The sequence below is a fragment of the Pseudophryne corroboree genome, unplaced genomic scaffold (assembly GCF_028390025.1).
Source record: "Pseudophryne corroboree isolate aPseCor3 unplaced genomic scaffold, aPseCor3.hap2 scaffold_1827, whole genome shotgun sequence".
Lineage (NCBI taxonomy): Eukaryota > Metazoa > Chordata > Amphibia > Anura > Myobatrachidae > Pseudophryne > Pseudophryne corroboree.
The window spans coordinates 62140-88017 of record NW_026968464.1 but is presented as its reverse complement, the minus strand read 5'-3'; the positions used below and the strand labels follow the sequence as shown (position 1 = coordinate 88017).

General features: G+C 40.3%; 8 non-coding genes across 8 annotated transcripts; all 8 read left to right on the top strand.

Annotated features, from left to right (window-relative positions):
* The first annotated feature begins 2983 nt into the window (after positions 1 to 2983).
* LOC135003017 (U1 spliceosomal RNA) lies at positions 2984 to 3147 on the top strand. The gene has a single exon (XR_010204107.1). It is a non-coding gene; the product is annotated as a U1 spliceosomal RNA (small nuclear RNA).
* Positions 3148 to 3299: 152 nt separating this feature from the next.
* LOC135003043 (U1 spliceosomal RNA) lies at positions 3300 to 3462 on the top strand. Its single transcript, XR_010204131.1, has one exon. It is a non-coding gene; the product is annotated as a U1 spliceosomal RNA (small nuclear RNA).
* Positions 3463 to 4136: 674 nt separating this feature from the next.
* LOC135003025 (U1 spliceosomal RNA) lies at positions 4137 to 4300 on the top strand. Its single transcript, XR_010204114.1, has one exon. It is a non-coding gene; the product is annotated as a U1 spliceosomal RNA (small nuclear RNA).
* A 151-nt stretch (positions 4301 to 4451) lies between these two features.
* Positions 4452 to 4615, top strand: LOC135003038 (U1 spliceosomal RNA). The gene has a single exon (XR_010204128.1). It is a non-coding gene; the product is annotated as a U1 spliceosomal RNA (small nuclear RNA).
* An 18577-nt stretch (positions 4616 to 23192) lies between these two features.
* LOC135003016 (U1 spliceosomal RNA) lies at positions 23193 to 23356 on the top strand. Its single transcript, XR_010204106.1, has one exon. It is a non-coding gene; the product is annotated as a U1 spliceosomal RNA (small nuclear RNA).
* Positions 23357 to 23508: 152 nt separating this feature from the next.
* LOC135003054 (U1 spliceosomal RNA) lies at positions 23509 to 23671 on the top strand. The gene has a single exon (XR_010204139.1). It is a non-coding gene; the product is annotated as a U1 spliceosomal RNA (small nuclear RNA).
* Positions 23672 to 24345: 674 nt separating this feature from the next.
* On the top strand, positions 24346 to 24509 carry LOC135003023 (U1 spliceosomal RNA). Its single transcript, XR_010204112.1, has one exon. It is a non-coding gene; the product is annotated as a U1 spliceosomal RNA (small nuclear RNA).
* Positions 24510 to 24660: 151 nt separating this feature from the next.
* LOC135003036 (U1 spliceosomal RNA) lies at positions 24661 to 24824 on the top strand. Its single transcript, XR_010204126.1, has one exon. It is a non-coding gene; the product is annotated as a U1 spliceosomal RNA (small nuclear RNA).
* The last annotated feature ends 1054 nt before the right edge of the window (positions 24825 to 25878 follow it).

The following is a 25878-nucleotide window of genomic DNA, read 5'->3' as shown; positions in this document are numbered from 1 at the left end:
GAGGAAAGTGCAGTGCACCAAAACATAAGCTGACACAATCATGGAGAATGCGCCAGCATATATGCTCTTCTGTCTATATTTTCCAAACCTGCTCTTGTCCCCTCCAGTTGCTCCATGTAGATTTGACGTCTGGCAAGGTGCATAACTCACTGACAAGCAGGCACACTCCTGCATGAGTTTTCTCTCTCACTAGCTGGATGATACACATTCATTTGCATGTGCTCCACCTCCGACACACCGCCCACCCAACCACCCAGTCACCAGAGCCACCCACAAGCCAACTGGCTCCGTGATTTAATTTGCACAGTGCAGTCATCCAGGCAGCATGTCCTTCTCAATGGAATAATCTCTGGTTCCATGGAATCTTCCGCATTGGAATGCTGCGGAACAAAAAGGATTTAAACATTCAGCTTGCTAGCATTCAATGTACCTGCGGTTTGGTTCTAGCACATGGGTCTTCATCCTGTGGCCCTCCAGCTGCTGTGAAACTACACATCCCAGCATGCCCTGCCACAGTTTTGCTATTAAGGTATGCTAAAACTGAGGCAGGGCATGCTGGGATATGTAGTTCCACAGCAGCTGGAGGGTCGCAGGTTGAAGACCCATGTTCTAGCATGCCTGTTCTATGATGCATGTTCCGTGATGTCACAATCAGCTTGGAATGGGGTGTCTAGCATGCATATGCTGACAGCCACTTGAGGCAGACACACATCAGGAGATGCAGCATATCGGAGGTCTTCGATGCCTTTCCAGCAAATGCACACCACCAGCTGCTGGTCTGGACACAAAACAATGCCCACAATTGAAGGCTCAAAATGCCCAACTACAGGATTAATGTAAGTAGTGAATTTAGGAATGAATTTAGAAGTAGGAAATTAAGTTAGTTCACAAGTACATTCAAATTCAGATCTAAAGACTAGGTAGGCCTCACGTCCTGGCAGCACCCAGCATTTAAAAATGCCTTGATTATAGGTAGGGAATTAAATGTAGATAAGAAGTAGACACAAAAGAAGACTCCACAGAGCAATTATCAGGTGTCTTTATCAATTTTTGCATTTAAAAAATCAAGCAATTAGGGAACACAATGTTGCGACAATGTAACCCTATTTGCAAAATAGTACTAAATAAGTTTGTCGATGTAAGACATTTGCAAAGGCGCAAACAAAACACGCTGGAAAATGCAACTGAATCTGTTATTGGAGGTTAGAATAGATGCAGGATCAAGTAGCTCAATGGGTAGGGTGTTTGATTAGAATTTAACAGGTTATAGGTTTGAATCCTGGGTATGATAGTTTGAGGTGTTATTTAATAAAGTATGTTTATATATTAGTCACACATGGCTTACTTGTACAAATGGCATGTCACCAGTTAGTGCTGACTGCTGATATGCCATTTACACAAACATGCCATGTGTGACTGTATATGCATTTAAGGAGGGCACCCCTGCAATACCACAAACCATTGAGTGTCAAGTATACTAGATATATCTTCATATCTCATGTGCTTTCTCTGAGACCAATCTTGTTATGCCCCTTCCCCACAAGGCATGCGCCTTTTGTCCATATTGCAAAAATGGGGGGGAGGGCATATAATTCTCTGTCACAGGGCACCAAAAAGTCTAGTTATGGCTCTGGTATGCATTATGTAATCTGGCAGACCATCTCTCCAACACTGGCTGGTTGGAATAGAAATCCGGTTATCTATGTGAGCAAATGACCATCAACGATTTACTCTCAAACACTAAAAAATGGACAAAAATGGTCCCCTAAACAAATTGGTTAAATTTTGGGTTTAACCAATTTGTAATGACCATTTTTGACCACTTTTCTAGTGTTTGGGAGCAAATGGTTAATTGACATTTGCTCCTATACATTACCAGATTTTCATTCCATCCATCCAGACTGGATAGATAGCCTGACAGATAATTGTGTAGTGTACGCCCAGGATAACTGTTAGTCATGCTTTATTTTATGGCGGCACATAAATGGGTGGACAGATCCAGGGCAAGCACTGCCCACTCATGCATAGTTGTCAACTGATGTGAAGTTCCAGGGGGCAATCTCAGTTATAAAGAGAATTATCTGGAAATTGTCCCTAGTTAAAAAAAAAAAAAAAAATTTGATCAACTCCATTTATTTAGTATGATATCCCAGGTGATAGGATGCCGGCAGTCAGAACAACATACTTTATTAAATAACACATCTCAAACTACCATACCCAGGATTCAAACCTATAACCTGTTGAATTCTAATCAAACACCCTACCTATTGAGCTATTTGATCCTGCATAAAAATTGTGAACATTATATGAAGCTATTGGTACTTTGCAAAAAAAAAGAATCAGCATTACAACGCAGCAGATCCATGCAGTTTGCAGCCACACACTACATGTATCTGCTCAGCCACAATGCTGATTATTTCTTCACAAAGTACAAGGTGAGCTCCAAACAGAATTCTCTAGCTTAGAATTATACCTTTCTTTGCCAAACCTAGAAGTCGGGCCCCCCACCCTGGGATCCCCCAGAGGGAGGCCTGCACCGTCATGCGGCAGGCTTGTCCGTTTTGGAAGCAGGCTGATGGGCAGCCCAGGATTGCTTCAGTCTGGGCTTGGCAGGTCTGGAAACATGAGCTTGCTTTGGGTATGCCTGACCTTGGGTACGCTTTACCTGGAGGATGAAAGGGCCAAGAAAAGTACTTTTAGCCTTCTGCGTGGTAGGAGTCATACTAGGTAGGCAAGCTGTTTTAGCAGTAGCCAGATCAGCTACAATCTTATTGAGGTCTTCTCCAAAAGGAGATTCAACTGAGGCAGCACAAGGGAACTCTCATCTGGGTACAACAACTGCAGGGAGAACACATATTTTCAGATGAACATGGTAGGGCAGAAGGCTGCCTAATACTGAAGCACCCCCAAACAACAAATCAAATGCAACTTACTTGACAGAGATGTGCCTGAGCAACGGCCCTCCCCAGCCCTATCCCAAATCATACTTATTTTGCATAGGAGATACCATGGTCATGAAGATTGTTCTCCCAGGGTTAGGTTCATTCATTGCATTCTGGGTATGCTGACCCCTGTGATTTCCCCAAATGTGGGAAACTCGACTGCATTATTTGTGGTAGTGGGGGACTGTGTTTGTGCTTTCCTCTGGTCAGCTCTGGTAAAAGTCAGATTTCTTTGTCTCAGATCTTCCTCTAGCCTTGTTCTTCTTTCGAGAGTTCCCTTGTGCTGCCTCAGTTGGATCTCCTTCACTTGACAGGGGGGTGCCCGAGCAGCGACCCTCCCCAGCTCTAGCCCAACTCCTACTTACCTGCCAGGTGAGATACTATGATCATGAAGTTGCTTCTCCCAGGGCAAGGCTCACCCATTGCACTCTGGGTGTGCTGCCCCTGCGATTTCCCCAAATGTGGGAAACTTGACTGCATAATTTGAGTTTTCCCTGGTCGGCTCTCATGTAATTCAGATCTCTTTGTCTCAGGTCTCTCTCCAGCCTAGTTTGCTGTCTGGTTCCACTTCTTTTTTCTTGAGCCCCTCCCTTCTATACCCTTGTGCACTATCCTGACTTCTCCTCCCGTCTGCTTACTTTGTGCCTCCCAATGCACAATGCAAACTACGGGTAGTGCTGCAGGGCCCACACCCTTTTACTTGCTTTACAGAGCAGCTCTGGAGCTGTTACAGTGCCCAGCTGCAGCAAGAAATCAGCTTGAATGCTTCAGGGGCTAGGGAATGGCCAACATGAGCCCCACACCGAAGGAGGGTGGGGGTGCTTAATGCGAACTAGGGGTCATCCAAGCACCACAAAAGGCCTCCATGCCCTGCACGCTCCTTTTCTCTTTTCATATGCAGACGAGGGTTGAAGCCAACTTTGACCCACAGCTTGGATGACATCACCATATTCAAATCCATCTGCTGCAGGCCATCCCCCAGGAATGCTTGCACTAGTTGTTGCATTTGGTTTGTTGTTTGGGGGTGCTTCAGTATTAGGCAGCCTTCTGCCACCCCATGTTCATCTGAAAATATGTGTTCTCCCTGCAGTTGTTGTCCCCAGATGAGAGTTCCCTTGTGCTGCCTCAGTTGAATCTCCTTTACTTGACAGAGATGTGCCTGAGCAGCGGCCCTCCCCAGCCCTATCCCAAATCATACTTATTTTGCATAGGAGATACTATTGTCATGAAGATTGTTCTCCCAGGGTGAGGTTCATTCATTGCATTCTGGGTATGCTGACCCCTGTGATTTCCCCAAATGTGGGAAACTCGACTGCATTATTTGTGGTAGTGGTGGACTGTGTTTGTGCTTTCCTCTGGTCAGCTCTGGTAAAAGTCAGATTTCTTTGTCTCAGATCTTCCTCTAGCCTTGTTCTTCTTTTGAGAGTTCCCTTGTGCTGCCTCAGTTGGATCTCCTTCACTTGAAAGGTAGTGCCCGAGCAGCGACCCTCCCCAGCTCTAACCCAACTCCTACTAACCTGCCAGGTGAGATACTATGATCATGAAGGTGCTTCTCCCAGGGCAAGGCTCACCCATTGCACTCTGGGAGTGCTGTCCCTTGCGATTTCCCCAAATGTGGGAAACTTGACTGCATAATTTGTGTTTCCCCTGGACGGCTCTCGTATAATTCAGATCTCTTTGTCTCAGGTCTCTCTCCAGCCTAGTATGCTGTCTGTTTCCACTTCTCTTTTCTTGAGCCCCTCCCTTCTATAACCTTGTGAACTATCCCGACTTCTCCTCCCGTCTGCTTACTTTGTGCCTTCCAATGCACAATGCAAACTACAGGTAGTGCTGCAGGGCCCACACCCTTTTACTTGCCTTACAGAGCAGCTCTGGAGCTGTTACAGTACCCAGCTGCTGCAAGAAATCAGCTTGAATGCTTCAGGGGCTGGGGCATGGCCAACATGAGCCCCACACCGAAGGAGGGTGGGGGTGTTTAATGCGAACTAGGGGTCATCCAAGCGTCGCAAAAGGCCGCCATGCCCTGCATATCCCTTTTCTCTTTTCATAAGCAGATGAGGGTTGAAGCCAACTTTGACCCACTGCTTGGATGACATCACTTGCTGCCTTTCCAATGAAGCAAGTTTAATTTAGTAATAGGTGAAAAACCATCCCTACAAAGGTGTTAATCAGATACTTGGCTTTGTGGACACTTTTCAGAGAACAAATTTGTTAGCATAAAAATAAAGCCAGAAAATGAAGAGCTGTTTAATCACTCAATTGGATTTTTCTGCAAGCGTATTTCTTTTTCTCTGCAACCCACTGCTAAGTTGTGCTTCCTAGCTGTTCTTTTATAAAATCACTTAATCAAATCTAACTCTGATTACATCAGAGAAGGCCAGGTACCCTACACCATAAGAGGGGGTTTGAAATTTTGACTTGTCTACTTAAAGATCACCAAAATCTGATAACAAGGTAAATTACGTCCCTGGGTAGGATTGAACCACCAACCTTTTGGTTAATAACCGAACACGCTAACTGATTGCGCCACAGAGACACATTGCAAAAGTATATACTGACAAAGGCTAATAAGCATTCATCTAGAACGTTTCCTAGAAAAACTTTAAAAAGTCAATAATCTGGAGAGTTTTTGTAAGATGTTTCTTCCATCAACCAATGAAGAAACACATTGGTACTTTCCCATGATGAATGAGTGCTTCAGGATCTCTTGCACTTACATGTGCAGCAGAGTACTGCAATGGAAGCATGCTGGGCCCATAACCCAGAGGTAGGCAGATTGAAACTATCCTCTGCTATATGCATTTTTTTTTGTTAATTAAAGTAATCCAAAACTGGGATTGATATTTTTGCTCTTTTATTTTTACTTAAAGTACAATAACTTTTATTATTTTAATTTGTTTTAATAGTATATTGACAGTATTGTTTTCTTTCAAAAATCCACTTAATTTTCTTTACCCTATTATTCAAATGGTAATTGACAAAAACAAACTACATTGTCACCAGAAGAGCAATACAAAATGTACAAGTGATATATTAAAATCATCTTTCCAGCTTGAATTTCAATGATGCATTGGGGCAACGATTTTGTGAGAAACCTCTTCACCCTTAAATAAAGATTTTCTTAATTCCTTACCTGTGTGCTAATTAGATATCACCTTGTTTTCACATTAAACAGACTTCCACATGAGAAAGCAGCAAGGATGCAGTGGCGTTAATGTTTCCTGGTGTCAACCTGTATTATTTCAGTAGATATTGAAATGAGGATGCATCTTGCTGCCTTTCCAATGAAGCATGTTTAATTTAGTAATAGGTGAAAAACCATCCCTACAAAGGTGTTAATCAGATACTTGGCTTTGTGGACTCTTTTCAGAGAACAAATTTGTTAGCATAAAAATAAAGCCAGAAAATGAAGAGCTGTTTAATCACTCAATTGGATTTTTCTGCCAGCATATTTCTTTTTCTCTGCAACCCACTGCTAAATTGTGCTTCCTAGCTGTTTTTTTTATAAAATCACTTAATCAAATCTAACTCTGATTACATCAGAGTAGGCCAGGTACCCTACACCATAAGAGAGGGTTTGAAATTTTGACTTGTCTACTTAAATATCACCAAAATCTGATCACAAGGTCAATTACGTCCCTGGGTGGGATTGAACCACCAACTTTTTGGTTAATAGCCGTACACACTAACTGATTGCGCTACAGCGACACTTTGCAAAAGTACATACTGACAAAGGCTAATAAGCATTCATCTAGAACGTTTCCTAGAAAAACTTTAAATAGTCAATAATCTGGAGAGTTTTTGTAAGATGTTTCTTCCATCAACCAATGAAGAAACACATTGGTACTTTCCCATGATGAGTGAGTGCTTCAGGATCTCTTGCACTTACATGTGCAGCAGAGTACTGTAATGGAAGCATGCTGGGTCCATAACCCAGAGGTAGGCAGATTGAAATTATCCTCTGCTATATGCATTTTTTTTTTGTTAATTAAAGTAATCCAAAACTGGGATTGATATTTTTGCTCTTTTTATTTTACTTAAAGTACAATAACTTTTACCTTTTTAATTTGTTTTAATAGTATATAGACAGTATTGTTTTCTTTCAAAAATCCACTTAATTTTCTTTACCCGATTATTAAAATGGTAATTGACAAAAACAAACTACATTGTCACCAGAAGAGCAATACAAAATGTACAAGTGATATATTAAAATCATCTTTCCAGCTTGAATTTCAATGATGCATTGGGGCAACGATTTTGTGAGAAACATCTTACCATTAAATAAAGAATTTCTTAATTCCTTACCTGTGTGCTAATTAGATATCACCTTGTTTTCACATTAAACAGACTTCCACATGAGAAAGCAGCAAGGATGCAGTGGCGTTAATGTTTCCTGGTGTCAACCTGTATTATTTCAGTAGATCTTGAAATGAGGATGCATCTTGCTGCCTTTCCAATGAAGCATTTTTAATTTAGTAATAGGTGAAAAACCATCCCTACAAAGGTGTTAATCAGATACTTGTCTTTGTGGACTCTTTTCAGAGAACAAATTTGTTAGCATAAAAATAAAGTCAGAAAATGAAGAGCTGTTTAATCACTCAATTGGATTTTTCTGCCAGCATATTTCTTTTTCTCTGCAACCCACTGCTAAATTGTGCTTCCTAGCTGTTTTTTTTATAAAATCACTTAATCAAATCTAACTCTGATTACATCAGAGTAGGCCAGGTACCCTACACCATAAGAGAGGGTTTGAAATTTTGACTTGTCTACTTAAATATCACCAAAATCTGATCACAAGGTCAATTACGTCCCTGGGTGGGATTGAACCACCAACTTTTAGGTTAATAGCCGTACACACTAACTGATTGCGCTACAGCGACACTTTGCAAAAGTACATACTGACAAAGGCTAATAAGCATTCATCTAGAACGTTTCCTAGAAAAACTTTAAATAGTCAATAATCTGGAGAGTTTTTGTAAGATGTTTCTTCCATCAACCAATGAAGAAACACATTGGTACTTTCCCATGATGAGTGAGTGCTTCAGGATCTCTTGCACTTACATGTGCAGCAGAGTACTGTAATGGAAGCATGCTGGGTCCATAACCCAGAGGTAGGCAGATTGAAATTATCCTCTGCTATATGCATTTTTTTTTGTTAATTAAAGTAATCCAAAACTGGGATTGATATTTTTGCTCTTTTTATTTTACTTAAAGTACAATAACTTTTACCTTTTTAATTTGTTTTAATAGTATATAGACAGTATTGTTTTCTTTCAAAAATCCACTTAATTTTCTTTACCCGATTATTAAAATGGTAATTGACAAAAACAAACTACATTGTCACCAGAAGAGCAATACAAAATGTACAAGTGATATATTAAAATCATCTTTCCAGCTTGAATTTCAATGATGCATTGGGGCAACGATTTTGTGAGAAACATCTTACCATTAAATAAAGAATTTCTTAATTCCTTACCTGTGTGCTAATTAGATATCACCTTGTTTTCACATTAAACAGACTTCCACATGAGAAAGCAGCAAGGATGCAGTGGCGTTAATGTTTCCTGGTGTCAACCTGTATTATTTCAGTAGATCTTGAAATGAGGATGCATCTTGCTGCCTTTCCAATGAAGCATTTTTAATTTAGTAATAGGTGAAAAACCATCCCTACAAAGGTGTTAATCAGATACTTGTCTTTGTGGACTCTTTTCAGAGAACAAATTTGTTAGCATAAAAATAAAGTCAGAAAATGAAGAGCTGTTTAATCACTCAATTGGATTTTTCTGCCAGCATATTTATTTTTCTCTGCAACCCACTGCTAAATTGTGCTTCCTAGCTGTTTTTTTTATAAAATCACTTAATCAAATCTAACTCTGATTACATCAGAGAAGGCCAGGTACCCTACACCATAAGAGGGGGTTTGAAATTTTGACTTGTCTACTTAAAGATCACCAAAATCTGATAACAAGGTAAATTACGTCCCTGGGTAGGATTGAACCACCAACCTTTTGGTTAATAACCGAACACGCTAACTGATTGCGCCACAGAGACACATTGCAAAAGTATATACTGACAAAGGCTAATAAGCATTCATCTAGAACGTTTCCTAGAAAAACTTTAAAAAGTCAATAATCTGGAGAGTTTTTGTAAGATGTTTCTTCCATCAACCAATGAAGAAACACATTGGTACTTTCCCATGATGAATGAGTGCTTCAGGATCTCTTGCACTTACATGTGCAGCAGAGTACTGCAATGGAAGCATGCTGGGCCCATAACCCAGAGGTAGGCAGATTGAAACTATCCTCTGCTATATGCATTTTTTTTTGTTAATTAAAGTAATCCAAAACTGGGATTGATATTTTTGCTCTTTTATTTTTACTTAAAGTACAATAACTTTTATTATTTTAATTTGTTTTAATAGTATATTGACAGTATTGTTTTCTTTCAAAAATCCACTTAATTTTCTTTACCCTATTATTCAAATGGTAATTGACAAAAACAAACTACATTGTCACCAGAAGAGCAATACAAAATGTACAAGTGATATATTAAAATCATCTTTCCAGCTTGAATTTCAATGATGCATTGGGGCAACGATTTTGTGAGAAACCTCTTCACCCTTAAATAAAGATTTTCTTAATTCCTTACCTGTGTGCTAATTAGATATCACCTTGTTTTCACATTAAACAGACTTCCACATGAGAAAGCAGCAAGGATGCAGTGGCGTTAATGTTTCCTGGTGTCAACCTGTATTATTTCAGTAGATATTGAAATGAGGATGCATCTTGCTGCCTTTCCAATGAAGCATGTTTAATTTAGTAATAGGTGAAAAACCATCCCTACAAAGGTGTTAATCAGATACTTGGCTTTGTGGACTCTTTTCAGAGAACAAATTTGTTAGCATAAAAATAAAGCCAGAAAATGAAGAGCTGTTTAATCACTCAATTGGATTTTTCTGCCAGCATATTTCTTTTTCTCTGCAACCCACTGCTAAATTGTGCTTCCTAGCTGTTTTTTTTATAAAATCACTTAATCAAATCTAACTCTGATTACATCAGAGTAGGCCAGGTACCCTACACCATAAGAGAGGGTTTGAAATTTTGACTTGTCTACTTAAATATCACCAAAATCTGATCACAAGGTCAATTACGTCCCTGGGTGGGATTGAACCACCAACTTTTTGGTTAATAGCCGTACACACTAACTGATTGCGCTACAGCGACACTTTGCAAAAGTACATACTGACAAAGGCTAATAAGCATTCATCTAGAACGTTTCCTAGAAAAACTTTAAATAGTCAATAATCTGGAGAGTTTTTGTAAGATGTTTCTTCCATCAACCAATGAAGAAACACATTGGTACTTTCCCATGATGAGTGAGTGCTTCAGGATCTCTTGCACTTACATGTGCAGCAGAGTACTGTAATGGAAGCATGCTGGGTCCATAACCCAGAGGTAGGCAGATTGAAATTATCCTCTGCTATATGCATTTTTTTTTTGTTAATTAAAGTAATCCAAAACTGGGATTGATATTTTTGCTCTTTTTATTTTACTTAAAGTACAATAACTTTTACCTTTTTAATTTGTTTTAATAGTATATAGACAGTATTGTTTTCTTTCAAAAATCCACTTAATTTTCTTTACCCGATTATTAAAATGGTAATTGACAAAAACAAACTACATTGTCACCAGAAGAGCAATACAAAATGTACAAGTGATATATTAAAATCATCTTTCCAGCTTGAATTTCAATGATGCATTGGGGCAACGATTTTGTGAGAAACATCTTACCATTAAATAAAGAATTTCTTAATTCCTTACCTGTGTGCTAATTAGATATCACCTTGTTTTCACATTAAACAGACTTCCACATGAGAAAGCAGCAAGGATGCAGTGGCGTTAATGTTTCCTGGTGTCAACCTGTATTATTTCAGTAGATCTTGAAATGAGGATGCATCTTGCTGCCTTTCCAATGAAGCATTTTTAATTTAGTAATAGGTGAAAAACCATCCCTACAAAGGTGTTAATCAGATACTTGTCTTTGTGGACTCTTTTCAGAGAACAAATTTGTTAGCATAAAAATAAAGTCAGAAAATGAAGAGCTGTTTAATCACTCAATTGGATTTTTCTGCCAGCATATTTCTTTTTCTCTGCAACCCACTGCTAAATTGTGCTTCCTAGCTGTTTTTTTTATAAAATCACTTAATCAAATCTAACTCTGATTACATCAGAGTAGGCCAGGTACCCTACACCATAAGAGAGGGTTTGAAATTTTGACTTGTCTACTTAAATATCACCAAAATCTGATCACAAGGTCAATTACGTCCCTGGGTGGGATTGAACCACCAACTTTTAGGTTAATAGCCGTACACACTAACTGATTGCGCTACAGCGACACTTTGCAAAAGTACATACTGACAAAGGCTAATAAGCATTCATCTAGAACGTTTCCTAGAAAAACTTTAAATAGTCAATAATCTGGAGAGTTTTTGTAAGATGTTTCTTCCATCAACCAATGAAGAAACACATTGGTACTTTCCCATGATGAGTGAGTGCTTCAGGATCTCTTGCACTTACATGTGCAGCAGAGTACTGTAATGGAAGCATGCTTGGTCCATAACCCAGAGGTAGGCAGATTGAAATTATCCTCTGCTATATGCATTTTTTTTTTGTTAATTAAAGTAATCCAAAACTGGGATTGATATTTTTGCTCTTTTTATTTTACTTAAAGTACAATAACTTTTACCTTTTTAATTTGTTTTAATAGTATATAGACAGTATTGTTTTCTTTCAAAAATCCACTTAATTTTCTTTACCCGATTATTAAAATGGTAATTGACAAAAACAAACTACATTGTCACCAGAAGAGCAATACAAAATGTACAAGTGATATATTAAAATCATCTTTCCAGCTTGAATTTCAATGATGCATTGGGGCAACGATTTTGTGAGAAACATCTTACCATTAAATAAAGAATTTCTTAATTCCTTACCTGTGTGCTAATTAGATATCACCTTGTTTTCACATTAAACAGACTTCCACATGAGAAAGCAGCAAGGATGCAGTGGCGTTAATGTTTCCTGGTGTCAACCTGTATTATTTCAGTAGATCTTGAAATGAGGATGCATCTTGCTGCCTTTCCAATGAAGCATTTTTAATTTAGTAATAGGTGAAAAACCATCCCTACAAAGGTGTTAATCAGATACTTGTCTTTGTGGACTCTTTTCAGAGAACAAATTTGTTAGCATAAAAATAAAGTCAGAAAATGAAGAGCTGTTTAATCACTCAATTGGATTTTTCTGCCAGCATATTTCTTTTTCTCTGCAACCCACTGCTAAATTGTGCTTCCTAGCTGTTTTTTTATAAAATCACTTAATCAAATCTAACTCTGATTACATCAGAGTAGGCCAGGTACCCTACACTATAAGAGAGGGTTTGAAATTTTGACTTGTCTACTTAAATATCACCAAAATCTGATCACAAGGTCAATTACGTCCCTGGGTGGGATTGAACCACCAACTTTTTGGTTAATAGCCGTACACACTAACTGATTGCGCTACAGCGACACTTTGCAAAAGTACATACTGACAAAGGCTAATAAGCATTCATCTAGAACGTTTCCTAGAAAAACTTTAAATAGTCAATAATCTGGAGAGTTTTTGTAAGATGTTTCTTCCATCAACCAATGAAGAAACACATTGGTACTTTCCCATGATGAGTGAGTGCTTCAGGATCTCTTGCACTTACATGTGCAGCAGAGTACTGTAATGGAAGCATGCTGGGTCCATAACCCAGAGGTAGGCAGATTGAAATTATCCTCTGCTATATGCATTTTTTTTTGTTAATTAAAGTAATCCAAAACTGGGATTGATATTTTTGCTCTTTTTATTTTACTTAAAGTACAATAACTTTTACCTTTTTAATTTGTTTTAATAGTATATAGACAGTATTGTTTTCTTTCAAAAATCCACTTAATTTTCTTTACCCGATTATTAAAATGGTAATTGACAAAAACAAACTACATTGTCACCAGAAGAGCAATACAAAATGTACAAGTGATATATTAAAATCATCTTTCCAGCTTGAATTTCAATGATGCATTGGGGCAACGATTTTGTGAGAAACATCTTACCCTTAAATAAAGATTTTCTTAATTCCTTACCTGTGTGCTAATTAGATATCACCTTGTTTTCACATTAAACAGACTTCCACATGAGAAAGCAGCAAGGATGCAGTGGCGTTAATGTTTCCTGGTGTCAACCTGTATTATTTCAGTAGATATTGAAATGAGGATGCATCTTGCTGCCTTTCCAATGAAGCAAGTTTAATTTAGTAATAGGTGAAAAACCATCCCTACAAAGATGTTAATCCGATACTTGGCTTTGTGGACACTTTTCAGAGAACAAATTAGTTAGCATAAAAATAAAGCCAGAAAATGAAGAGCTGTTTAATCACTCAATTGGATTTTTCTGCCAGCATATTTCATTTTCTCTGCAACCCACTGCTAAATTGTGCTTCCTAGCTGTTTTTTGATAAAATCACTTAATCAAATCTAACTCTGATTACATCAGAGTAGGCCAGGTACCCTACACCATAAGAGGGGGTTTGAAATTTTGACTTGTCTACTTAAAGATCACCAAAATCTGATGACAAGGTCAATAACATCCCTGGGTGGGATTGAACCACCAACCCTTTGGTTAATAACCAAACACACTAACCGATTGCACCACAGAGACACTTTGCAAAAGTATATACTGACAAAGGCTAATAAGCATTCATCTAGAACGTTTCCTAGAAAACTTTAAAAAGTCAATAATCTGGAGAGTTTTTGTAAGATGTTTCTTCCATCAACCAATGAAGAAACGCATTGGTACTTTCCCATGATGAGTGAGTGCTTCAGGATCTCTTGCACTTACATGTGCAGCAGAGTACTGCAATTGAAGCATGCTGGGCCCCTTAACCCAGAGGTAGGCAGATTGAAACTATCCTCTGCTATATGCATTTTTTTTTTTTGTTAATTAAAGTAATCCAAAACTGGGATTGATATTTTTGCTCTTTTATTTTTACTTAAAGTACAATAACTTTTACCATTTTAATTTGTTTTAATAGTATATTGACAGTATTGTTTTCTTTCAAAAATCCACTTAATTTTCTTTACCCTATTATTAAAATGGTAATTGACAAAAACAAACTACATTGTCACCAGAAGAGCAATACAAAATGTACAAGTGATATATTAAAATCATCTTTCCAGCTTGAATTTCAATGATGCATTGGGGCAACGATTTTGTGAGAAACATCTTCACCCTTAAATAAAGATTTTCTTAATTCCTTACCTGTGTGCTAATTAGATATCACCTTGTTTTCACATTAAACAGACTTCCACATGAGAAAGCAGCAAGGATGCAGTGGCGTTAATGTTTCCTGGTGTCAACCTGTATTATTTCAGTAGATATTGAAATGAGGATGCATCTTGCTGCCTTTCCAATGAAGCAAGTTTAATTTAGTAATAGGTGAAAAACCATCCCTACAAAGATGTTAATCAGATACTTGGCTTTGTGGACACTTTTCAGAGAACAAATTTGTTAGCATAAAAATAAAGCCAGAAAATGAAGAGCTGTTTAATCACTCAATTGGATTTTTTTGCCAGCATATTTCTTTTTCTCTGCAAACCACTGCTAAATTGTGCTTCCTAGCTGTTTTTATAAAATCACTGAATCAAATCTAACTCTGATTACATCAGAGAAGGCCAGGTACCCTACACCATAACAGGGGTTTTTGAAATTTTGACTTGTCTACTTAAAGATCACCAAAATCTGATAACAAGGTCAATTACATCCCTGGGTGGGATTGAACCACCAACCTTTTGGTTAATAGCCGTACACACTAACTGATTGCGCCACAGCGACACTTTGCAAAAGTACATACTGACAAAGGCTAATAAGCATTCATCTAGAACGTTTCCTAGAAAAACTTTAAATAGTCAATAATCTGGAGAGTTTTTGTAAGATGTTTCTTCCATCAACCAATGAAGAAACACATTGGTACTTTCCCATGATGAGTGAGTGCTTCAGGATCTCTTGCAATTACATGTGCAGCAGAGTACTGTAATGGAAGCATGCTGGGTCCATAGCCCAGAGGTAAGCAGATTGAAACTATCCTCTGCTAAATGCATTTTTTTTTGTTAATTCAAGTAATCCAAAACTGGGATTGATATTTTTGCTCTTTTATTTTTACTTAAAGTACAATAACTTTTACCATTTTCATTTGTTTTAGTGCAAATGGCATATCAGCAGTCAGCACTAACTGGTGACATGCCATTTGTACAAGTAAGCCATGTGTGACTAATATATAAACATGCTTTATTAAATAACACCTCAAACTATCATACCCAGGATTCAAACCTATAACCTGTTGAATTTTAATCAAACACCCTACCCATGGAGCTACTTGATCCTACATCTTTTCTAACCTCCAAAAACAGATTCAGTTGCATTTTCCAGCGTGTTTTGTTTGCGCCTTTGCAAATGTCTTACATCGACAAACTTATTTAGTACTATTTTGCAAACAGGGTTACATTGTCGCAACATTGTGTTCCCTAATTGCTTGATTTTTTAAATGCAACAATTGATAAAGACACCTGTTAATTGCTCTGTGGAGTCTTATTTTGTGTTTTGTGTTTAGTCTTTAGATCTGAATTTGAATGTACTTGTGAACTAACTTAATTTCCTACTTCTAAATTCATTCCTAAATTCACTACTTACATGAATCCTGTAGTTGGGCATTTTGGGACTTCGATTGTGGGCATTGTTTTGTGTCCAGACCAGCAGCAGGTGGTGTGCATTTGCTGGAAAGGCATCGAAGACCTCCGATATGCTGCATCTCCTGATGTGTGTCTCCCTCAAGTGGCTGTCAGCAAATGCCTGCTAGACACCCCATTCCAAGCTGATTGTGACATCATGGAACATGCATCATAGAACAGGCATGCTAAAACATGGGTCTTCAACCTGCGACCCTCCAGCTGCTGTGGAACTATACATCCCAGCATGCCCTGCCTCAGTTTTAGCATACCTTAATAGCAAAACTGTGGCAGGGCATGCTGGGATGTGTAGTTTCACAGAAGCTGGAGGGCCACAGGATGAAGACCCATGTGCTAGAGCCAAGCCGCAGGTACATTGAATGCTAGCAAGCTGAATATTTAAATCCTTTTTGTTCCGCAGCATTCCAATGCGGAAGATTCCATGGAACCAGAGATCCTTCCATTGAGAAGGACATGCTGCCTGGATGACTACACTGTGCAAATTAAATCACGGAGCCAGTTGGCTTGTGGGTGGCTCTGGTGACTGGGTGGTTGGGTGGGTGGTGTGTCGGAAGTGGAGCGCATGCAAATGATTGTGTATCATCCAGCTAGTGAGAGAGAAAACTCATGCAGGAGTGTGCCTGCTTGTCAGTGGGTTATGCACCTTGCCAGACGTTAAATCTACATAGAGCAGCTGGAGGGGACAAGAGCAGGTTTGCAAAATATAGATAGAAGAGCATATATGCTGGCGCATTCTCCATGATTGTGTCAGCTTATGTTTTGGTGCACTGCACTTTCCTCCACTAAGTTTTAGCCATTTTTGTTAAGCTCAAGTGTAGTTGCTTCTCGGCCTTTTGGCTGTGATCTTGTATCGTGGTTGAAGGGTCTGCTGGAGGGAGGGATTGTTTTCTTCATTGGCGAAAGACCAAAGATATTCCAGGATGGAAGGCTTGGGAACACTATCTGTTTTTCAGTTGTGGAAGAGCACAGAGGTCGGATTGGACTACATTCTATAGTAAAGGATATCTTTCTATTTATTGACCCTCCCCTTATATGTGTCTGTGTTACAATAAAGCTTCGGTTTTGTGAATCCCTCACCCTCTTACACTCCACACCCATAGCCTTATTAACTGTTGTATTATTGTATAGTTTAAATGTATAGTGCAGTTCATGATTTATAGTGTAGACTGGCCTGTGCTGTAGTTCTTGAACTGTACTATACCGTCAGCATTTGTATTGTGTTTTGGCTGTGCTGCAACACTGTATTTATGTGTGCAATGTTTATGTATGTTTTTTTTTATGTCAATAAAGACTGCTTTTTCAAGCCAATATCTGAAAACAATCAATGTTTATCTTTGATGGCAATAAAAGTGGTATGATATTTGATGCTTTTGAAATCCAATATCTGATATGTCCCCTATCTGGGAACCATATATTAAATGGCTTTTCAGAAAAGGGAGATGGGAGAAGAGCTTTCAGTACTTGTAGGACCGATGCACATAAAGAAGCAAAAAAACATACATAAACATTACACACATAAGTACCGCGTTGCGGCACAGCCAAAACACAATAGAAATGCTGACGGTATAGTACAGTTCAAGAACTACAGCACAGGCCAGCCTACACTATAAATCATGAACTGCACTATACATTTAAACTGTACAATAATACAACAGTTAATAAGGCTATGGGTGTGGAGTGTAAGAGGGTGAGGGAATCACAAGCCCGAAGCTTTATTGAAAGACTGACACATATAAGGGGAGGATTAATACATAGAAAGACATCCTTTACTATAGAATGTAGTTCAATCCGGTCTTTCAACTCTTCCACAATTGAAAAACGGATAGTGTTCCCAAGCCTTCCATCCTGGAATATCTTTGGTCTTTCGCCAATGAAGAAAGCAATCCCTCCCACCAGCAGACCCTTCAACCACAATACAAGATCACAGCCAAAAGGCCGAGAAGCAACTACACTTGAGCTTAACAAAAATGGCTAAAACTTAGTGGAGGAAAGTGCAGTGCACCAAAACATAAGCTGACACAATCATGGAGAATGCGCCAGCATATATGCTCTTCTATCTATATTTTGCAAACCTGCTCTTGTCCCCTCCAGCTGCTCTATGTAGCTTTAACGTCTGGCAAGGTGCATAACCCACTGACAAGCAGGCACACTCCTGCATGAGTTTTCACTCTCACTAGCTGGATGATACACAATCATTTGCATGTGCTCCACCTCCGACACACCACCCACCCAACCACCCAGTCACCAGAGCCACCCACAAACCAACTGGCTCCGTGATTTAATTTGCACAGTGTAGTCATCCAGGCAGCATGTCCTTCTCAATGGAAGGATCTCTGGTTCCATGGAATCTTCCGCATTGGAATGCTGCGGAACAAAAAGGATTTAAATATTCAGCTTGCTAGCATTCAATGTACCTGCGGCTTGGCTCTAGCACATGGGTCTTCATCCTGTGGCCCTCCAGCTGCTGTGAAACTACACATCCCAGCATGCCCTGCCACAGTTTTGCTATAAGGTATGCTAAAACTAAGGCAGGGCATGCTGGGATGTGTAGTTCCACAGCAGTTGGAGGGTCGCAGGTTGAAGACCCATGTTTTAGCATGCCTGTTCTATGATGCATGTTCCGTGATGTCACAATCAGCTTGGAATGGGGTGTCTAGCAGGCATTTGCTGACAGCGCAACACGAAAAAAGAATGTGTGTGTCTGGCGCTAAGTTTTTCCCAACTGTAGCCTCTTAACATAGAGAACAACCCAAAGTAGGCTGCCTACACAAAATGGACCTGGAAATCCACTAAACATCAAATGTGTACCTAAAAAAAAATATGAGTGAAGGCGCACAATATGATAACCGACTGCTTCTTTGATACAATTTATCTAGTTTATTAAAATTACTGATTAAAAATCAATCTTATATAGACAGTAAGGCAAATTCATTAGCCAATAAATTTCATATTACCATAAAACAATAATTAAAACAATTACTCTATGAGCAAGCAAGTGTAAACTCCACACAGATTGCACTTTGATTCATATAGCTCCTTTAGAAAGCTTGCCACAGTTTTGCTATTAAGGTATGCTAAAACTGAGGCAGGGCATGCTGGGATGTATAGTTCCACAGCAGCTGGAGGGTCGCAGGTTGAAGACCCATGTTTTAGCATGCCTGTTCTATGATGCATGTTCCATGATGTCACAATCAGCTTGGAATGGGGTGTCTAGCAGGCATTTGCTGACAGCCACTTGAGGGAGACACACATCAGGAGATGCAGCATATCGGAGGTCTTCGATGCCTTTCCAGCAAATGCACACCACCTGCTGCTGGTCTGGACACAAAACAATGCCCACAATCGAAGTCCCAAAATGCCCAACTACAGGATTCATGTAAGTAGTGAATTTAGGAATGAATTTAGAAGTAGGAAATTAAGTTAGTTCACAAGTACATTCAAATTCAGATCTAAAGTCTAGGTAGGCCTCACGTCCTGGCAGCCGCCAGCATTTAAAAATGCCTTGATTAGAGGTACGGAATTAAATGTAGATAAGAAGTAGACACAAAATAAGACTCCGCAGAGCAGTTATCAGGTGTTTTTATCAATTGTTGCATTTAAAAAATCAAGCAATTAGGGAACACAATGTTGCAACAATGTAACCCTATTTGCAAAATAGTACTAAATAAGTTTGTCGATGTAAGACATTTGCAAAGGCGCATCCAAAACACGCTGGAAAATGCAACTGAATCTGTTTTTGGAGGCTAGAATAGGAAATGTGCATCGGTCCTACAAGTACTGAAAGCTCTTCTCCCATCTCCCTTTTCTGAAAAGCCATTTAATATATGGTTCCCAGATAGGGGACATATCAGATATTGCCTTTCAAAAGCAGCAAATATCATACCACTTCTATTGCCATCAAAGATAAACATTGATTGTTTTCAGATATTGGATTGAAAAAGCAGTCTTTATTGACATAAAGAAGCCATAAAACATACATAAACATTACACACATAAGTACTGTGTTGCAGCACAGCCAAAACACAATACAAATGCTGTCGGTATAGTACAGTTCAAGAACTACAGCACAGGTCAGCCTACACTATAAATCATGAACTGCACTATACATTTAAACAATACAATAGTTAATAAGGCTATGGGTGTGGAGTGTAAGAGGGTGACGGAATCACAAGCCCAAAGCTTTATTGAAAGACAGACACATATAAAGGGAGGATTAATAAATACAAAGATACCCTTTACTATAGAATGTAGTCCAATCCGGTCTTTCAACTCTTCCACAACTGAAAAACGGATAGTGTTCCCAAGCCTTCCATCCTGGAATATCTTCAGTCTCTCGCCAATGAAGAAAACAATCCCTCCAGCAGACTCTTCAACCACAATACAATATCACAGCCAAAAGAGCGAGAAGCAACTACACTTGCGTTTAAACAAAATGGCTAAAACTTAGTGGAGGAAAGTGCAGTGCACCAAAACATAAGCTGACACAATCATGGAGAATGCGCCAGCATATATGCTCTTCTGTCTATATTTTCCAAACCTGCTCTTGTCCCCTCCAGTTGCTCCATGTAGATTTGACGTCTGGCAAGGTGCATAACTCACTGACAAGCAGGCACACTCCTGCATGAGTTTTCTCTCTCACTAGCTGGATGATACACATTCATTTGCATGTGCTCCACCTCCGACACACCGCCCACCTAACCACCCAGTAACCAGAGCCACCCACAAGCCAACTGGCTCCGTGATTTAATTTGCACAGTGCAGTCATCCAGGCAGCATGTCCTTCTCAATGGAATAATCTCTGGTTCCATGGAATCTTCCACATTGGAATGCTGCGGAACAAAAAGGATTTAAACGTTCAGCTTGCTAGCATTCAATGTACCTGCGGTTTGGTTCTAGCACATGGGTCTTCATCCTGTGGCCCTCCAGCTGCTGTGAAACTACACATCCCAGCATGCCCTGCCACAGTTTTGCTATTAAGGTATGCTAAAACTGAGGCAGGGCATGCTGGGATATGTAGTTCCACAGCAGCTGGAGGGTCGCAGGTTGAAGACCCATGTTCTAGCATGCCTGTTCTATGATGCATGTTCCGTGATGTCACAATCAGCTTGGAATGGGGTGTCTAGCATGCATTTGCTGACTGCCACTTGAGGCAGACACACATCAGGAGATGCAGCATATCGGAGGTCTTCGATGCCTTTCCAGCAAATGCACACCACCAGCTGCTGGTCTGGACACAAAACAATGCCCACAATTGAAGGCTCAAAATGCCCAACTACAGGATTAATGTAAGTAGTGAATTTAGGAATGAGTTTAGAAGTAGGAAATTAAGTTAGTTCACAAGTACATTCAAATTCAGATCTAAAGACTAGGTAGGCCTCACGTCCTGGCAGCACCCAGCATTTAAAAATGCCTTGATTATAGGTAGGGAATTAAATGTAGATAAGAAGTAGACACAAAAGAAGACTCCACAGAGCAATTATCAGGTGTCTTTATCAATTTTTGCATTTAAAAAATCAAGCAATTAGGGAACACAATGTTGCGACAATGTAACCCTATTTGCAAAATAGTACTAAATAAGTTTGTCGATGTAAGACATTTGCAAAGGCGCAAACAAAACACGCTGGAAAATGCAACTGAATCTGTTTTTGGAGGTTAGAATAGATGCAGGATCAAGTAGCTCAATGGGTAGGGTGTTTGATTAGAATTTAACAGGTTATAGGTTTGAATCCTGGGTATGATAGTTTGAGGTGTTATTTAATAAAGTATGTTTATATATTAGTCACACATGGCTTACTTGTACAAATGGCACGTCACCAGTTAGTGCTGACTGCTGATATGCCATTTACACAAACATGCCATGTGTGACTGTATATGCATTTAAGGAGGGCACCCCTGCAATACCACAAACCATTGAGTGTCAAGTATACTAGATATATCTTCATATCTCATGTGCTTTCTCTGAGATCAATCTTGTTATGCCCCTTCCCCACAAGGCATGCGCCTTTTGTCCATATTGCAAAAATGGGGGGGAGGGCATATAATTCTCTGTCACAGGGCACCAAAAAGTCTAGTTATGGCTCTGGTATGCATTATGTAATCTGGCAGACCATCTCTCCAACACTGGCTGGTTGGAATAGAAATCCGGTTATCTATGTGAGCAAATGACCATCAACGATTTACTCTCAAACACTAAAAAATGGACAAAAATGGTCCCCTAAACAAATTGGTTAAATTTTGGGTTTAACCAATTTGTGTAATGACCATTTTTGACCACTTTTCTAGTGTTTGGGAGCAAATGGTTAATTGACATTTGCTCCTATACATTACCAGATTTTCATTCCATCCATCCAGACTGGATAGATAGCCTGACAGATAATTGTGTAGTGTACGCCCAGGATAACTGTTAGTCATGCTTTATTTTATGGCGGCACATAAATGGGTGGACAGATCCAGGGCAAGCACTGCCCACTCATGCATAGTTGTCAACTGATGTGAAGTTCCAGGGGGCAATCTCAGTTATAAAGAGAAGTATCTGGAAATTGTCCCTAGTTAAAAAAAAAAAAATTTGATCAACTCCATTTATTTAGTATGATATCCCAGGTGATAAGATGCCGGCAGTCAGAACAACATACTTTATTAAATAACACATCTCAAACTACCATACCCAGGATTCAAACCTATAACCTGTTGAATTCTAATCAAACACCCTACCTATTGAGCTATTTGATCCTGCATAAAAATTGTGAACATTATATGAAGCTATTGGTACTTTGCAAAAAAAAAGAATCAGCATTACAACGCAGCAGATCCATGCAGTTTGCAGCCACACACTACATGTATCTGCTCAGCCACAATGCTGATTATTTCTTCACAAAGTACAAGGTGAGCTCCAAACAGAATTCTCTAGCTTAGAATTATACCTTTCTTTGCCAAACCTAGAAGTCGGGCCCCCCACCCTGGGATCCCCCAGAGGGAGGCCTGCACCGTCATGCGGCAGGCTTGTCCGTTTTGGAAGCAGGCTGATGGGCAGCCCAGGATTGCTTCAGTCTGGGCTTGGCAGGTCTGGAAACATGAGCTTGCTTTGGGTATGCCTGACCTTGGGTACGCTTTACCTGGAGGATGAAAGGGCCAAGAAAAGTACTTTTAGCCTTCTGCGTGGTAGGAGTCATACTAGGTAGGCAAGCTGTTTTAGCAGTAGCCAGATCAGCTACAATCTTATTGAGGTCTTCTCCAAAAGGAGATTCAACTGAGGCAGCACAAGGGAACTCTCATCTGGGGACAACAACTGCAGGGAGAACACATATTTTCAGATGAACATGGTAGGGCAGAAGGCTGCCTAATACTGAAGCACCCCCAAACAACAAATCAAATGCAACTTACTTGACAGAGATGTGCCTGAGCAAGGGCCCTCCCCAGCCCTAGCCCAAATCATACTTATTTTGCATAGGAGATACCATGGTCATGAAGATTGTTCTCCCAGGGTTAGGTTCATTCATTGCATTCTGGGTATGCTGACCCCTGTGATTTCCCCAAATGTGGGAAACTCGACTGCATTATTTGTGGTAGTGGGGGACTGTGTTTGTGCTTTCCTCTGGTCAGCTCTGGTAAAAGTCAGATTTCTTTGTCTCAGATCTTCCTCTAGCCTTGTTCTTCTTTCGAGAGTTCCCTTGTGCTGCCTCAGTTGGATCTCCTTCACTTGACAGGGGGGTGCCCGAGCAGCGACCCTCCCCAGCTCTAGCCCAACTCCTACTTAGTTGCCAGGTGAGATACTATGATCATGAAGTTGCTTCTCCCAGGGCAAGGCTCACCCATTGCACTCTGGGTGTGCTGCCCCTGCGATTTCCCCAAATGTGGGAAACTTGACTGCATAATTTGAGTTTTCCCTGGTCGGCTCTCATGTAATTCAGATCTCTTTGTCTCAGGTCTCTCTCCAGCCTAGTTTGCTGTCTGGTTCCACTTCTTTTTTCTTGAGCCCCTCCCTTCTATACCCTTGTGCACTATCCTGACTTCTCCTCCCGTCTGCTTACTTTATGCCTCCCAATGCACAATGCAAACTACGGGTAGTGCTGCAGGGCCCACACCCTTTTACTTGCTTTACAAAGCAGCTCTGGAGCTGTTACAGTGCCCAGCTGCTGCAAGAAATCAGCTTGAATGCTTCAGGGGCTGGGGAATGGCCAACATGAGCCCCACACCGAAGGAGGGTGGGTGTGCTTAATGCGAACTAGGGGTCATCCAAGCACCACAAAAGGCCTCCATGCCCTGCACGCTCCTTTTCTCTTTTCATATGCAGACGAGGGTTGAAGCCAACTTTGACCCACTGCTTGGATGACATCACCATATTCAAATCCATCTGCTGCAGGCCATCCCCCAGGAATGCTTGCACTAGTTGTTGCATTTGGTTTGTTGTTTGGGGGTGCTTCAGTATTAGGCAGCCTTCTGCCACCCCATGTTCATCTGAAAATATGTGTTCTCCCTGCAGTTGTTGTCCCCAGATGAGAGTTCCCTTGTGCTGCCTCAGTTGAATCTCCTTTACTTGACAGAGATGTGCCTGAGCAGCGGCCCTCCCCAGCCCTATCCCAAATCATACTTATTTTGCATAGGAGATACTATTGTCATGAAGATTGTTCTCCCAGGGTGAGGTTCATTCATTGCATTCTGGGTATGCTGACCCCTGTGATTTCCCCAAATGTGGGAAACTCGACTGCATTATTTGTGGTAGTGGTGGACTGTGTTTGTGCTTTCCTCTGGTCAGCTCTGGTAAAAGTCAGATTTCTTTGTCTCAGATCTTCCTCTAGCCTTGTTCTTCTTTTGAGAGTTCCCTTGTGCTGCCTCAGTTGGATCTCCTTCACTTGAAAGGTAGTGCCCGAGCAGCGACCCTCCCCAGCTCTAGCCCAACTCCTACTAACCTGCCAGGTGAGATACTATGATCATGAAGGTGCTTCTCCCAGGGCAAGGCTCACCCATTGCACTCTGGGTGTGCTGCCCCTTGCGATTTCCCCAAATGTGGGAAACTTGACTGCATAATTTGTGTTTCCCCTGGACGGCTCTCGTATAATTCAGATCTCTTTGTCTCAGGTCTCTCTCCAGCCTAGTATGCTGTCTGTTTCCACTTCTCTTTTCTTGAGCCCATCCCTTCTATAACCTTGTGCACTATCCTGACTTCTCCTCCCGTCTGCTTACTTTGTGCCTTCCAATGCACAATGCAAACTACAGGTAGTGCTGCAGGGCCCACACCCTTTTACTTGCCTTACAGAGCAGCTCTGGAGCTGTTACAGTACCCAGCTGCTGCAAGAAATCAGCTTGAATGCTTTAGGGGCTGGGGCATGGCCAACATGAGCCCCACACCGAAGGAGGGTGGGGGTGTTTATTGCGAACTAGGGGTCATCCAAGCGTCGCAAAAGGCCGCCATGCCCTGCATATCCCTTTTCTCTTTTCATAAGCAGACGAGGGATGAAGCCAACTTTGACCCACTGCTTGGATGACATCACTTGCTGCCTTTCCAATGAAGCAAGTTTAATTTAGTAATAGGTGAAAAACCATCCCTACAAAGGTGTTAATCAGATACTTGGCTTTGTGGACACTTTTCAGAGAACAAATTTGTTAGCATAAAAATAAAGCCAGAAAATGAAGAGCTGTTTAATCACTCAATTGAATTTTTCTGCAAGCGTATTTCTTTTTCTCTGCAACCCACTGCTAAGTTGTGCTTCCTAGCTGTTCTTTTATAAAATCACTTAATCAAATCTAACTCTGATTACATCAGAGAAGGCCAGGTACCCTACACCATAAGAGGGGGTTTGAAATTTTGACTTGTCTACTTAAAGATCACCAAAATCTGATAACAAGGTAAATTACGTCCCTGGGTAGGATTGAACCACCAACCTTTTGGTTAATAACCGAACACGCTAACTGATTGCGCCACAGAGACACATTGCAAAAGCATATACTGACAAAGGCTAATAAGCATTCATCTAGAACGTTTCCTAGAAAAACTTTAAAAAGTCAATAATCTGGAGAGTTTTTGTAAGATGTTTCTTCCATCAACCAATGAAGAAACACATTGGTACTTTCCCATGATGAGTGAGTGCTTCAGGATCTCTTGCACTTACATGTGCAGCA